A 16,715-nucleotide genomic window follows, 5' to 3' on the forward strand; every position below is an offset into this window, starting at 1 on the left:
GCAGGCAGCCTGACTTGGGACTCAATCCCAGGACCCCAAGATCATGCCCTGAGCTGCAGGCAGATGCTTAAGCGCTAAGCCACCCGGGCGTCCCTCTCTTCACCATTCTTAAGTGTACACGTTCACATTGTTGTGTAACAGATCTCTAGAACTTTTTCATCTTGCAAAATTGAAACTGTACCCATCGAACAACTTCCCATTTTTCCTTGATGGGATATTCAAAGCATGCAAGGGAACAACCCATTATGATTTAAAATGTCAGCATATTTAAAAAAGGAAAATTTATGCTTAAAATTATTAAAAACGTAAAGTAAAACCAAAAAACAAGATTTTATAAAATTTAATTTCCAGAAATGATACGTAAATTGCTGAAATTAAAAACTCAATAGATCTCCAGCCTTAAAATGGAAAGAAATTTTGTCACATGTGACAACGTGGATGAGCTTTGACGATATTATGCTGAGTAAAGGAAGCCAGTCACAAAATAATAAATATTGTAAGATACTTATAAGAAGTATCTGGAATCATTGAAATTAAGGAAACAGAAAGTAGAATGGTGGTTTCCAGGGGTGATTTGTTATATAGCAATAGATAATTAACACAGGTACCATAAATATTTTACTAGTTTAAGGCTTTTAAAATATAAATCTATCCCAGGGATCCCTGGGTGGCGCAGCGGTTTGGCGCCTGCCTTTGGCCCAGGGCGCGATCCTGGAGACCCGGGATCGAATCCCACATCGGGCTCCCGGTGCATGGAGCCTGCTTCTCCCTCTGCCTGTGTCTCTGCCTCTCTCTCTCTCTCCTCTGTGACTATCATGAATAAATAAATTAAAAAAAAAATCTTTAAAAAAAAAATAAATAAAAAAAAAATAAAATATAAATCTATCCTTGTTAATCTTGATCTAGTACCTTAACTTTCTCGACTCAGATCATTATTTTGATCACCTTCTCTACGCACAAACTAGACCTTGTCAATTATCAACTAGAAATGTTCCGCCTGTCTGAAATACTGAGCTGCTGTATCCTGCTGTTTGACCACAGGTTCGTATCCTTCCATGTCTTGTACCATTTCGCAGTACAGATTATAAGCCTCATCAATAACCCTCTCATTTCCCCCCAGTTTGTCTCCTTCCTAGCCTCACTTTGTTCTCCCACAATTCCCTTCCCAGTAGTCGGCCTATTGCTTCTCTGTATGCTGAACATCTGTATCATTATTAACTCTTCTTGCATCCCATATGGTATTGGTGAGGCTGTTGGTCTTGTGGCCTAACCACCTCCACCATGAATGTGGGTCCCCACCTGGCCATGCAAGCAATTCATGTTGGGGATTAATGCGGACACTGTAAGAGAAAGAAAGGGTCAGTGCCAGCCTATGGGGTCATGTGCTCTAAGGAATACCTAAAAATGGAGCTGCTGGAAGTTGTCTTTCATACTTGGAGAGATTTGAGAATGAATAAAGCCAAGCAGAGGCAAGCAACGCTTAGAGATATAGTTTTTCTTAAGATATTGTTTGGATTATGGATCTTTCTAGACCTGATGCCAATTTTATCTCTTGGATGTTCCAGATATATGAGTCAATAAATCCTCTCCCCGCTTTTTTCCCTTATAGTATTTTATAATATCCCCACCCCCCAAGTTTGGCTTTATTTTTGTAGTACAGAAATTATTTGGAGCCATTTTGAGACAGACGTCATTGAAGTAAAGGCTCTGTCAAATCAAAACTGCATTTTGGGACATAAAAGAAGCTTCTACATTTACCTAATGTTTTTGTTTTTTACAACCAAAAGCATCATGACTAATATACCTGCAGAGCCCAGACCTCTGTTTCAGTTATGAACACATTTGGTTGAAAACCACCAGAAAACACAAAGACGTGTCCTATGTAAATACGGGTTTCTTTGTTCCACATGGTAAGAAGCCTGAGGCAAGGCAGTCCAGAGCCAACAACACAGCCCTGAACACAATCAGGATGTATGTTCTTTCTTCCCTTCTGTTCTGACTTTCTTACTATGTTGACTTTATCCTCCTACTTGTTGCCTCAAGGTCACCAAGTGGCTGCTGCTTCGCCAGGCCTCATGACTGTGCGGTAGACACTAGAAGGGAGGAACAGGAGACTTATGCTTATGTCTCGTTGATGCGTGGTTTCCACTAGCTGCAGGGGAGCTGGGGGATTAAGTGTTTAGCTTTTACCGTCTCTCTGTTAGAGGCAGGCAAAAGGAAGATGGGCTGGAAGTAGACAAACTCAAGTTGATAGTTTTCAGGATCCTCCCACTACACACGACCTCTTTCCCTGCGCTGTAAGCCACCAACCATCTCCAAGTTCTACAAGCCACTCTGTAGTTGAGTGCTGAAGGTTAGTGGATAAAAATCACAGAATTGCAGAGAATGGAGCCCCTACAAATGAATGGTATTTAGTATCATGTAGGTATTGAGAGCGGTTTGATAGTTCTTTTTCATTTTAGTTTTGTTAGCTTCCTCTCCTAATCCCTTTAATTATTTTGCAAATCTTTTAACCTTCCTTATGCCCTCTTCTCATATTCCCTTCACTGTCAACAGATTGCAGTCTCTTGCCTTCTGAGAAAGTAGAGGCCATAAAAATATAAAGTCCCTCAATTTCCTATAACCAATCCTTTCCTTCTTCCTTTGCTCCTTTCAGTTTTTTTTTAAACTTTATTTATTATTTGAGAGAGAGAGAGAGAGAGAGAGAGCACAAGCACGAGGGAGAGGTAGAAGTAGGGAGCCTGATGCGGTGCTCAATCCTAGGACCCTGGGATCACGACCTGAGCCAAAGGCACATGCTCAACCGACTGAGCCATCCAGGCGCCCTTATTTGGGCTTTAAAAATCAGAATTTACAATTGTGGTTTTAACCTTGCCCATATCCATTATGCTACAAAATGTTTATTTCATTCATTATATCTCACTCATTATATCTCATTATATCTCAATGTGGTATCATTTGGTAGTGGGTCCACCATAAACCTTTGTTGGATGCTATTGAATCCTCTTTGCAAGACTGCTGTATCAATGATCCTCTACTGGATCTTTCACTTCTTCCTCTTTTACCTCCTTTTACTCTATAAACAAACTCAAGCTTTTCCCCGCCTATAACACAGAAATCCTAGAACAAAACCTTCCTTCTCATGTACCTGCATTTACCCCCTAGCCACTAACTAATTTCCCTCTTTCTCTACTGAACCAAGCTCCTCAAAACAGTAATCTCCAATCTCAGTCTCTACTTCCATATTTTCCACGTATTCCTCAACTCCTTGCTCTGTAGCTTCAACCCACCCTATCAAGGAAACCGTCTTTGCCAAAGTCCCTGATGACTTCCTACTCACCACATTTCTATATTAGGTTTTCTGCAGAATTTATTTATGTGCTTCCTATTTTTTTCCCTTTCCTTGAATTTTGTGATACTAGGATTTTCTATTTTTTCTAACTCTCTGTTAATTCCTTTTTTGTCCTTCTGTTGGGATTCTTCTCCACTGTGATATTACTCAGGGGTCTGTAGGTGACCTTCTCTTTTCACTATAGACACATTCCTTGGGTGATCTTATCAATACCATGGCTTCAGCTGTCACCCAGATGCAAATGGTTCCCAAATTGTTTTCTCCAGAAAGTGATATTTGAGCAAAACCCAGGAGATGTGCAAATGAGCCATGTAAATATCTGGAAGAACGTCATTCCAGAGAGTGAAAATAGCCAAGTGTCAAAGTTCAAAGTAAGAATGTTTGGCATGTTTCAAGAATATCCAGAAAGCCAATGTGGCTTATGCTGAGAGTGTGGGGAAAAATTAGTAGGAATTGAGGTCAGAAAAGTAAGGTGGAGAGGAAGATCAAGTCACATCAGGAGTTTTGGACCATTTTAATGGCCCTAAGTTCTACTGTGAGTGAAATGAAAAGCTATTGGAGGGGTTTGAGCAGAGGAGTGATACTTTCTGATTGAAGTTTTAAAAGGATCACTCTGTGTTGAGAGTAGATTGAAAAGAGCAGGATGGAAGCAGGACTGCCTGGTTCGGAGGCTATTGCAGTAATTTAGATGATAGATGATGGTGATCTGGATCACAGGAGTCACAGTGAAATGGCTATAATGGATCTATTTTATTTTATTTATTTTTTTAAAAAGATTTTATTTATTTATTCATGAGAGACACACAGAGAGAGGCAGAAACACAGGCAGAGGGAGAAGCAGGCTCCATGCAGGGAGCCCGATGCGGAACTCGATCCCGGGACTCCGGGGTCACGCCCAGGGCTGAAGGCAGATGCTTAACTGCTGAGCCACCTGGGCATCCCTAGTGGATCTATTTTAAAGGGAGAACCAATAACCTATGATGACAGATGGGATGTGGGGTCTGAGAAATAAGGACTCAGACATTTTGTACTGAGAAACCGGAAGGATGGAGTTGTAGTTTACTGAGCTGAGGAACGCTGTGGGAAAAGCAGGTCGGGAGAAATATTAGGAGATTGGGTTTGTACCAACTAAACATGAGATGGTGATTAGAAGACATGCAAGTGTAGAAGTCTTGAGGCAGCTGGATAAAGCATGGAGTTTAGTTGTCAAGGGAACTGAGATATGCATTTGGCAGTCATTATCCTATGGGTAGAATTCATACTTATGAGGATAGATGAGATCATCATCAGAATGAGAAAAAATAGAAAAGAGAAGTATTCTAAGAACTGAGCCTTGGAGTAATCTAATGTTAACAGGCAGAGAAGATGAGCATGAGCCAGTGAGGGAGACAGAGGAGTGGCCAGGAGATGGGAAGAAAATCAGGAGAGGTGCTGTCCTGATAGATGACTGAAGAAATGTTTCAAGAAGAAGGAAGGGATTGACCAAATCAAATAACGCTGATAGCTCACGTAATTTGAGGCCTGAGTATTTCAATGGATCAAGAGGGTGGGAGGAGAAAAGTAGGAATTTTTCTGTGAACAAGAGAAATAGAGCAGTAACTAGGAAGAGAAGTAGGATCAAAAGAGTTTTGTTTTGTTTATTAGATGGGAGAATAACATGTCTGTAATCTGATTGTAATCTGACGGGAAAGATCTAATAGAGGGGGAATTTGTTAAAGCAGATTTAAAAGAGGAGAATTGCTGGAGCAATGTCCTAGAGCGGGTGAGAGGAGATAGGTGCATGAGTAGAGGAACTGTCCCTCACTTGACACAGTTCATTAAATTCATCCATAGTAACAAGAAGATGAAGAAAGATACAGAGGAAGAGAAGACAGAGTAGGATACAAACGAAGCGTGTTATAACGGAAGCTGTCAAAATACTCTTCAGACAGCTTGCTTTTTTCAGTAAGGAAAGCTTTTTTCAGTGAGTAAAGATAGTTGAAGAAATACTAGAATGTGGTGCCTCCTACGATTTCTCTGCCCTCACCTCCTAATTGTTTAGGAGAGTGAGAGAACGAACAAGAGAAATACAGAATAATCACTTGGTAACAATGAAGTTAGGGATCATAAATTTAAATGAGACTAATCATAGCAGGATTGTGTACCTTTTTTCAGCTAGTTTTGCCAATTCAGGCATGAATGAGCCCAAGTTGGAATTAGGCAGTATTAATTTTTTTTGGCCAGGAAATACAACTCAAAATGGAACAAGGGAGTGAAATGAAGGGTGTGTGGGAGGGAGTGATGACAATGACTTATTATTGACATTCAACTGGGTAAGGAGGAAAGTGATGCCCTGACGGGCAGGAGCAATAGTGAAAGGTAATTCGATCGATGGACTATTGGTTGGGGCATGGAGGTAAAGGGATTATTGGAGATGCAGCAAAAGAAGGAGTGAAATGGAAAGACAGAAGGTGGGATTTAGAGAGAGTAGGATGCTTGAAACTAAGATTACAGAAAGGCTGTAGCTCTTGATACTAGGGTATTGACTATAGGAGATGTCTAATCAGCAGAAATACAGAAACAAATCAGGTTAGGGGACAAGAATCACAAGAGGAGCCAAGCCAAGAAACAATAAGGAGGAACCAGAAAGATAGAGGAGAAGACCAGGATGGTCTGAAAAGCTGAAAAGCTAATCCAGTGAAAGGAGTGGAGGACAAGGTTATTGGAGGAGAGGAGGCCAGGGATCTGAAAGGCGAGGCTAATGGAAGGAACACGTGCATGGACAGAAGTGTGAAAGGAATAGTGTTGAAAAGTGTACAAGTCAACGAGGAGCTAAACTCAAGGAGTTGGGGAGGGGTGGTGATCTGAGGATAGCATGTGACTCTAATAGGAAGGATGGTGGTTGCACAGTCTTATAACATGAGATTCAGAGCTAAAATTGTTCATTGCATGGTCATGCATGATCTCCTGCTTAGCAAAGTTTTTTTCTTAAGTTTTCTGCAGAATTTGTCATCACTTCCACTTTCTTGAAACTCACTTATCTTGAAGTGTTGTGACTGAGATCTGTTGGCTCTCCTACCTCTCTGTCAATTCCTTTTGTTGTCATCTGGTGGGTTTTCCTTCTCAGGGGTAACTTCTCAGTAACCCAGGCTCCCGCCATGCCCCTTTCTCTTCTCACTGTATGTGTACTCCCTGGATGATCCCACCAACCCCATGGCTTCAGCTGCCACCCAAATGCATGTGGCTTCCAGACCTGTAGCTCCAGCCTCAAGTGGGCTCTCTTGCTCTAGTGTTCTATTTCTGACTGTTCACTAATAGAATTTGGATGTCCTTCAGGCAGCTTAAGTTCATTCAAGACCGAATTAATTATTTTCTCCAAACTTCCTTCTCTTCGTTTTTGAATTTCAGTCAATCGCTGATATATTTGACTCATCGTAGTCATATGTCTCTTCCTCCTCTCCCATATATAGTCAAGTCACCGATTCCTGTGAATTCTATTTCTAAAGTCTGAGTTCTTTATCTGAATTGTCAGCACTGATTAAGTCTGACACTTTGCCTTCTTCAAACTTACATCTGTACAATAAAAAGTTGATAAGAAAAACAGAAAGGCACTGCCCAACTTCATGGAAGTCTAGGACATATAGTTCATTAGATGTTCTGTTTCTGTAGCACAGGAAGGTGCATGGAAGGAAGATAGGATAGATGTTGAATGGCAACCCCCCACCTTGACAAGTCATCTTGAGATCCAGGACAGGGCATGTTCTAGGTTGAGAATTGGTCCTGTGTGTGTGCGTGTGCGTGTGTGTGTGTTTCTCCACACCAGATAAGAAGTTTTGATTGCAGGTTACTATTTGTAAATTTTAAAAAATATTCCCCTCCAAAAGTTGCTACCTCAGAGAAGCCTTTCTTGATCACCCTATCTGGGTAGGCTTCTCCCTGTTATTCTCTAATTGTTCCTTCATCAGTTTGCCAAAAATTTGTAGTATGTATTTGGTTTCACACACTATTCTGAGTGCTAAGAATACAGTGAAGAAAAGGGACAGGGATGCCCGGGTGGCTCAGCAGTTGGGCGTTTGCCTTCTGCTCGGGGCATGATCCCTGGGGTCCCGGGATTTAGTCCTGCATCGGGCTCCCTGCATGGAGCCTGCTTCTCCCTCCGCCTGTGTCTCTGCCTCTCTCTTTCTCTCTGTGTCTCTCATGAATAAATAAACAAAATCTTAAAAAAAAAAAAAAAAGAAAAGGGACAAAATCTATACCACCACTGAACTTAGAGTGTAGTGGGGGAACCAGGCAAGACCTGTATAGAAATAAATAATATATTATTCAACAGTGATCTATGCTTTGAGAAAACAAAGGGTAATAGGACAGAATGAGTGGGAGTGGGGAGGCTAGGAGCAATTTTAAATTATAGGATAATCAAAGAAAATGTCTTTTTTTAAAAAAGATTTTATTTATTTATTCATGAGCGACACAGAGAGAAGCAGCAACATAGACAGAGGAAGAAGCAGGGTCCCTATGGGGAGCCTGGTGCGGGACACGATCCCAGGGTCCTGGTAGGACCCTAAGCTGAAGGCAGATGCTCAACCACTGAGCCACCCAAGAGTCCCAGAAAAACTCTTTGATATGAATAGTGAGAAGAAGCTGGCTACACAAGGACCTGGGGTTAGAGATGTGCACCGAGAGAGTAGGAAGTATAGAAGCCCTGAGGTCGTAGAGCCTAGCAGGTTCAGTGACATTGCCAGTACCTCTGAAGGACTCATTTATAGAACTTACCACAGAGGTAATCGTGTATTTATTTGTTTTTACCCACCTATATCTATTATATATTTGTTTAGGGTTTGTTATTTCCATGATCCCTGAGGACTGAGGCCCTGTCTATCTTGTTAAAAGTTAACACCTAGTCCCTGGCACCAGGGAGCAGTTAAATGTTTAATAAATTAATGAATAACTAAATAACAACTGCTTAATAAATGCAGTTACTTGTAGGATCAGCTGTTGGAGAGGTGCATTTTGCTTTCTAAATATAAACCTGTAGCACTGACTATGTCTTTTCAAACTTCACATTCTGTTACAAGCAGGCTCCTGTCTTGCATGCTTCCTCTCCTGAAAATCTCTATTGTAAGAAGTAAAAAAAAAATTTTTTTTTGTTAAGGTTTTATTTATTTATTCATGAGAGACACACAGAGAGAGAGGCAGAGACACAGGTAGAGGGAGAAGCAGGCTCCAGGCAGGAAGCCTGATGTGGGACTCGATCCCGGGTCTCCAGGATCAGGCCTTGGGCTGAAGGCGGTGCTAAACCACTGAGCCACCTGGGCTGCCCAAGAAGTTAAAAATTTAAGTTACTTTCCCCTTTGTCTTAAATTGCCATGAACTCAACCTATGCTTTGGATTGTTATCAGATCCCAAGAGGGGCTTTGGTAGGGATTTTCTCCTTTCTTTGAGTCACTAGGAATGTTAAGGATATATAGTCTATGGAAGTGAATAAAAGGAGAGAGAAAAGCAGAATTTAAGGTGATTATGGAACATCCAGGAAGTGTCCAGTGAGTAGAACCTAGGGAAATAAATCTATTTATGAGATAAGAATCCTAAGAGAAGCCAAGCCAAGGGGAGGTAAAAGGATCCAGAAAAGCAGGGGCGAGGGCTGAGATGGCATGTCATACTGAGAGCTAAAAAGAGGGGAACTTCAGGGGTGGAGAGGACTCCGTAAATGTCAAGTGCTGCAGAGGGCACCAGCGTGCAGAGGAAAGACCCTTGCACGTGTATGTTGGTGCTTCTAAGGGGGCAGCTTCAGAAGCCTGTTGGGATCAAGTATGAGGAAGTGAAAGCTTTGGACATAAGCCACTCATTCTAGAGGGAGTCAGAGGTCAATGACAATGTCCCTTTCCTTCTTTTCTACAGGAAGTGTCTTTAGATAACCTCTAGGAAGAGGAAAACCAGGGATTCAGATGTCCTGTCTCAGGTTGAGAAGTCACTTCTCAACCCATTCTCATCATTGTGAAATTTAGCATGAAATGACTGCCTTGAGACCCTGGAGCAGGGTTACCCCCTCTCCGTTCTGCAGCCATCAGCGGCGATCTCCCTCCTATCAACATATACACTGGGCCCTGATGGAGGTTCAGTGTTTTTTTACTCAAAGTTTTAGAAAAATGTTCTAAAGCCACACGGGGTCCAACTTTTGGTTTGGGGATAGCTGGGGGGCAGGGGGTAAGGGAAATCAGGCATTGTTACTTTGCCCCACTTGCTAATTTGCTTCTTTAACCAGTATGGAGTGGGGCAAAGCTTCATGGTTCAGGCTAAAGGTTGGAAGCTTCAATATTTATGGATATCAGGCAGATCAAATAAACAGGTGAGGTGGGCAGGCCAGGCCAGGGATGGAGTGTAGCGTGTGAACCCCACTGAGAATAGGATAAATGTCCCTCAGCACCCTGTAGAAATGTACTCCCGATGTAGGCAGAGCTCTGGAAAGCATTTTTAAAGAAAAGTGAGAAATGAAGATCTCTAGGTAAGTTGTCTCCGTTTTTCATGTTATGAGCTAAAAATTAAGGTGAAGGGGAGTGGGGGATACAGGCCTCCAGTTATGGAGTGAATAAGTCAGGGGTCGAAAGGCACAGCACAGGGAATGTAATCCATGGTGTTGTAATACCACTGTATGTGGTAGTTGGTAGCTACTTGTGGTGAGCATAGTGTAATAGTAACAACGAAGTTAAAGTACTGGGGGGCCAAATATCTGTAGGTAGGGTCCTGGTCTCCAGCTACTTGTTTGTGATTTCTGGTTTAGGACTTAAGAAAGTATGCCGAGGGAATACTTTCCTCATTCCTCGCATCGTTACTGACTCCTGACCCCTACAACAACCCCATCATGGTTCCCAAATCCCTCTTATCAGCCATTCACTATGATTGTTTCCCCCTCCACTCTTATGTGCTGGGTCAAAGGGAGGCGGCAGGTGGGCTAGGAAAGGGGCCTATGGCTAGGAAAGGGGAAGAGCTGGGGAGACTCACCTGCAGTTCATTCTCTAGTCCACAAGCATGCCATCGCGTTCTCTTAAAGTATCTGAAGATCAACACATTACCTCACCAAGAAGATTCAATCTCCTCTCAAAGATGACCCCATGTAGTCTACATGTGCAAAAGAATGTTTCTGCCAGTAAGTAGACTGGGACTGGGGTCCCCCAGGGAATTTAGAAATACTGCTGCCTGAGTCCCAGCCTGGAGTAAGTAGATGAGTACCTCTGGACAATGGGCCCTACGCTGGTGGTTTTAAAAGCTCCTCCTGTGGTTCAAATGAGCAGTCGAGGGTTGAGAACCACTGGATAGGTGATTACAGAAACTATGTAAAGGGTGAGAGTGTTTGGATTAGCTGGGGGTGGGGGGTGGGTAAAAGCATCAGTGGTTGGAGCAAAGGTCCAAAGAGAAACTGTGTGGATCTGTGGTGCGCTGCATGGTTCATTGGCTTTCTCCTATGGATGTCGCAGGTTGCGCTGGGAAATCAGGAGGGGGCACAGGTAATCCTTTGGATTGGAGGCTGGCTCAGCAATAGGGAAAGCTAAGGAGGAGAGCACAAGAGTGTTAACAATGACTTTATCGATCTGGGACAGAGAATGGAAGCTATTCAGATAGAGACTAAGGGTTTGGGTGACTTAAAATGAATGAAGGAGGGAGGAAACGCCAGTGAGTATAGGGGGAATGTAAGGAAGAGGAAGAGAGATCATTTCAAATTTCAGATTTCAGAGGCCATTGTGATGAGATAGTTTGGGGTGTGCCATCCTGGTGTGACTCCACTGAAGAGCCATCCCTCTGTACACCAGGAGCCCCCTCTGGTGTTCCCAGCATTCCCTACATTGATCATCTGCTAACAATCCTAATGTCATTTGTTCTGTATCCTGGTCCTTCCTCTAGTCTATAAATTCCCTCCTCCACTTTCATCTACCAAATTACTTCCGATCTATTGTTTGCTCGCTTATTCAACAAGTATTTATTGAACGTCTCCTTTGATAGACGAGGTACCATGTGAGGTTCTGGGGACACAGCCTCTAATCTCTTGGAACCTAGAATGCAATGACATGGGTTAGATATATCAAACACAAAATTACGTAAATGCTTATTAAATTACAATTTGTATAAATGGTTGGAGAAACAGAGGGAGCTATGAGACTGTGTCGCAGGAATAGGGAAAGCGAGGGTGTCAGAGAAGTCTTCTCTGGAGAAATTATGTAGAAGCTGAGTCCCAAACGATGACTAAGAAGAGGCTAGCCTGCGTGTGTGCGTGTGTGCGTGTGTGTAGAATATATCGCAGAGGGAATTGAATATGCAGAGGCACAGAAGCAGTTTGCATTATTCTAGGAGCAAAATGAAAGCCAGGCTGAGATGCTATGGAAGGAACAGAGATATAACAAGGGGTCTTGTAGTTCATGCCAAAGATTTGGGACTGCCAGTGGGTGTCACTGGGGGTTGCTTAAAAGGGGAGAGGACTTCTCTTTCATGATCTTTCTAGGACAACTCTTCCCTCAACCAAAGCAGCTTAATGGTGATGCAGTTTCCTCCATTCTGCAATGAAAACGTTGAAGAACAAGCTTACTTTCTGGACAAAGAAAGGTTTTTGTTTTCGTTTTGTAGGAATTTTGTAGGCACTGCATGTTTTCTTCCCTGGCTGCAAAATGCATTTTCTGTCTCTTGGGAATGGGGCATCCAGGTCTTAATGTGTTTACCTTCATAACAATAGATTACTTACAGTTGGCTAATTCCTTTTGTTCCCCACCAGAAAGGAAAAAATGATTAATTATATGGTGAGCGTTGGGTGGTCTTCACGCCTGTAGAGGGGAGATGATAGAGAGTGTCCCATAACAATGGTACCATTTACTGATACAAGAAAGAGTAGTAGAAGAGCCTTGAAGAAGGAAATCCAAAATTTTTTCTTCTTTTTCTTTTTTGACATCCTAAATATGGGTTAGACATTTAAGTGGAGATGCCAAATAGGCAGTTAGTGCTATAAGCCAGGAGGCCAAGGCTAAAGATATAGATTTGGGAATCATTAGCATATAAACAGTATTAAGACCACGGGGATGGTTGACGTCATGCAAGAACATGTGGTAAAGAAGTGAAAGGGGCCCAGATTTGAACATCAGCTCCATTCTTTACTGATCCTGCAGAGGAGAAAGAGATTCGGAAGGAAACAGAAGCAGCTGGTAAAGAAGGAGGAAAATGTGGGGGGAATGTGGTATCACAGAAGCCAAGAGAAGAGAGTGTGACACTGATAATAAATATGGGGGATGTTTAAAAGTTTAAGAAAAGATAAAGATCAAGAAGTCTGTATTTTATTACCTGGTCTATAGTGACATGTCAGCTTAGTTTTTCTTACAAGCTTTTTCCCCACTTCTTAGATATTCATGAGCATGTCTAGTTCTCATTTTAGTACTGACCCTCCCCAGTGCTGTCCAGCCTCAGGGTGGATGCTTGTAGACTTCCTGCTCTAGATGGATTAGCATCCCTTCCATGACATGATCTTTAATTTTCTGGCTGGTTTTTGGCATCCTCGATATTGAAAACGTTTCTCTACCTGCCCCGATTTCACAGATTATTGTTCTTTCCCTCTGAAGGAAGTCTTCCTTTTTTTGGTTAGTTCCCTTGGTGTGGAAGGCACTCTTTTACCTACCCAAAGAGATTTCCTCTAAGCTTGCATGGCATGGCAATAACTCTCTTCTCTTTCCTCTAATGCCTCTACAGCTCTGTTCCTAGAAGTCCTTCCTTCTTCTTGATCAAATTTTCTCGGTCTTGTCCTATTCCACTGACTGATAATGTAGTTGATAGCCAGTGTGTAAGAGTAATTTAACTTGGATGACTCATCTTTGCTTGTAGCCACTATTTTGGCTATTTCCTATTCAAGCTCCCCCATCCCCTCCCCCTGAATCTTGAGGTCTTAAGAGCTGGTCTCCAACACATAGTTTCCAGCACATAGGCTCTCTCTCCTCAACAGTCCTGGCCTGCTTAAAATTTTTTGTTTAACTTTAAAAATGGATTTGAAATTTATTTTATTTTATTTTATTTTAAAGATTTATTTATTTATTCATTCAGAGAGAGCGAAGAGAGAGGCAGAGACACAGGCAGAGGGAGAAGCAGGCTCCATGCAGGAAGCACGATGTGGGACTCAATCCTGGGTCTCCAGGATCACACCCCAGGCTGCAGGCGGTGCTAAACCGCTGCGCCACTGGGGCTGCCCTGGATTTGAAATTTAAGAAGAATTTTGTTGGTTTAAAATAAAAAACAACACACTATTACTGCGGCTATTTAAATAATTCAGAAAGGAATGCCTGGGTGGCTTGGTGGTTGAGGGTCTGCCTTTGGCTCAGGTCATGATCCCGGGGTCCTGGGATCAAGTTCTGTGTCAGGCTCCCTACAGGAAGCCTGCTTCTCCCTCTGCCCATGTCTCTGTGTCTCTCATGAATAAATAAATCTTTTTTAAAAATTTTATTTATTTTTTGAATAAATAAATCTTTAAAAAATAATTCAGAAACATATAAAGGAAATCATGGGATATAAAAGTTGGGGTATCTCACAGAGGAGACAGGTAAAGGGATTGTCAAAGGCGATAGCAAAAGGAGCCCCAAGATAATGACTTTGCATCAGGCATAGAAAATAACCAGCTCAGGGGCACCTGGGTGGCTCAGTTGGTTAAGCGTCTGCCTTTGGTTCAGATCATGTTCCCAGGATCTTGGGAACAAGTCCCACATTGGGCTCCCTGCTCAGCGGGGAGCCTTCTTCTCCCCCTCCCTCTGCCTGCCACTCCCCCAGCTTGTGTGCTCTCAATCTCTCTCTCTGATAAACAAACAAACAAATAAATAAAATCTTTTAAAAAAATAACCAGCTCAGGGTGGAATAGGAAGTCAGATGCCCCAGTAGGGATGCCTCTAGAAGACATAAAGCTGATAAATTATTTAACACAATTAACTAGGTGGAAAATTATATTGAGAATTGCTTTTACAGAGCTAACGGAGAGCATGGGAATATAGATGTTCAGAGAAAACAAAGCAAAAAGGAAAACGAGGCAATTAACTCCATGAAAAACTAAAAGTGCACAAGGGGGGAAATGTAATCATAGTCAGTTCTTGGCTCAGCAATCAACAGTATTTTCCATGGTCATAATGATGAAAGCATTTGCATAGGTATTCAGCCAAAAATGAGCTGTCTTCATGTTAGGAGGATAGAGCAAGGAAAGAATGAATCTAAACAGATAAGAAGTCAATAGATTGTGTGTGTGTAGAAGGGGAAGTATGGAAGAGATGAATATAAAATAAGAGACTGTAGTTTGTTGTATGCATTTTAAAACACTATTTGACTTTCAACTATTTGTAGATAAAACATAAAAATTAATCAAAAGCAAAAAAAATGTAGCACAACTGTATGTTCTGATATTGGAAACTTATTTAAGATTAAAAAGTTTTTTAAGTGACCTCCACACCCAACGTGGGGCTCTAACCCACAACCCTAGATCAAGAGTCATAGGCTCCACCAAACTGAGTCAGCTAAGCACACCTTAAGAGATATTCGTAAGAAAAAAAAATTCATTCTGGTAAAGAAGTTGTTCTTTTAATAGGGAAGCATTTGTGGCAGTTATCTTGGGGATTGTAGGGGATTTTTGTTTGTGGAATGTTTGAATTATTTATAATGAACATGGATTTTTGTGATCAGAAAAAGACACATTGAGAAAAGATGTATGTATTAGAGTCACATGGGCTAGATGATGGAATAAGAGGGCCCAGCACTTGTCCTCCCAAAGGAACGCCAATTAGCAGCCAATTATGGACAGATATACTTTTATGAGCGCTCCAGGGTCTCGTGGAGAGGTCCTAGCACCCCAGTGGAGCACAGAATCTGAGAACAGCTCCATTGCAAAGGGTGCAAAGTTTCCTTTACTTATGTCACCCACTCCCCCAGCTGGCACAGCTCAGTGGCCGGAGAGACTCTTGGGCCTGGGGTTCCCCGCACAGGAGACACAGAAAGTGAGATGAGTGTCTTGCCTCCCCAGCCTTCCCGAGAGGGTCGCTTCTGTTGCCCAGAATGCTTACAGAACGTGCATTTCTGCCTCATTGAGGGGCAGCTGAGAACAAAGGAAAGAGGCTGGGGCTCAGGGCAGGTGACACGCGGATCTGCAAAACCAGCCCGCGGACCGGGTGGAGCCCTGCAGACGGCGTCCCAAGGGACCCCCATGGACGGGACCCCATGTGTGGCCCTACAGCAGCGCACAGCTCGCTCCCAGCGGCTTGGCCCTGCAGGATGGGGGAACGCACGTGAGGGCTGCCTCCTTGAGCAGGGAAGGAGGATGCGGGAGCTGCACTGTTATCCCGGAGGCTGCATCCCGCTCTGGGGAGGATGGGCTGGACTCAGCACCCCGCCACCTCTGCTGAGTGAGGAGCAAGGTGTGCAGATTCAGCTATGCCCGAGGAGTAAGTCCCAGAGGCCACTAAGCATCCTAGCGCCTCTAACTAACCATGTCGACTTACATACCTAAAAGTTTGCTAAAAGGATGGGTCTTAAGGTAAGTGTTCTTCTCACACAGAAAACTAAAAAAATTTAAAAATAAAAGAGGTGAGAGGAACCTTCTGGTGGTGCCAGCTATGTTTATGGTACCGATTGTGGTCATGGTTTCACGACTGTTTCCTTACCTTCAAGCCCATGATGTTGAGGCATTAAGTACATACAGCTTTTTGCATGTCGTTCATACCTCAATAAATGTTTGGAAAAAAAATTTTTGTTTTAAGATTTCAGACTTAGCAAAAAAAAAAAAAAAATCAGAAAATTCTTCCCTGGGGATCAAAGAATGAAATTTCAAAATTTGAGCAGAGAAGAAAAGGTAGCAAATGATGTGGAAACAGGTCACATAGGATGTCAGACTCCCCGAGGACAACGTGGGGCTGGATCCCAGGACCCCCGGGATCATGACCTCGGCAGAAGGCGGACGCTTAACCGACTGGGCCACCGAGGCACCATTTTCCTTCCTCCTTTCTTGGGTGGCATGTGAGAAGATTCTGTTAGTTCAGGAGGAATGCAGTTGCACAACAGAAGCACCAAGGAGCTCCTGGGCGGTTCAGTTGCTGATCGAGTTGTTGATGGAGCCTCGTGTCGTGTCGGGCTCCCTGCTCGGTGGGGACCCTGCCTCTCCCTCTCCCTCTGCCGCTCCCTCTGCTTGTGCTCTCTCTCTCTCTCTCTCTGTCAAATAAATACATAAACAATCTTAAAAAGAAAAGAAACCTCAACAGCACAACAGTGATGCTCACGTTTATCGAGCTCTTTCATGCGCTAAGCACCACACAGAGGGCTGTAAGCACATTGTCTTTAATTCCCACAAAACTGCAGCACATATTGCTTTATTTATTAAAAAAGTATTCGTTGA

At 42.8% G+C, this 16,715-nt stretch overlaps 2 long non-coding RNA genes across 3 annotated transcripts in view; one reads left to right on the forward strand and one right to left on the reverse strand.

The window, feature by feature from the left end:
- The window catches only part of LOC144307344 (uncharacterized), a 33,830-nt gene that overhangs the window by 9,060 nt on the left and 8,055 nt on the right, over nt 1-16,715 (forward strand). The window lies entirely within an intron of this gene.
- Nucleotides 1,877-11,109, reverse strand: LOC144307345 (uncharacterized). Its single transcript, XR_013374237.1, has 2 exons — nt 10,331-11,109; nt 1,877-2,093 (listed from the first exon to the last, which is right to left on the reverse strand). It is a non-coding gene; the product is annotated as an uncharacterized LOC144307345 (long non-coding RNA).

Source organism: Canis aureus, chromosome 38 (genome assembly GCF_053574225.1).
Source record: "Canis aureus isolate CA01 chromosome 38, VMU_Caureus_v.1.0, whole genome shotgun sequence".
Classification (NCBI taxonomy): domain Eukaryota; kingdom Metazoa; phylum Chordata; class Mammalia; order Carnivora; family Canidae; genus Canis; species Canis aureus.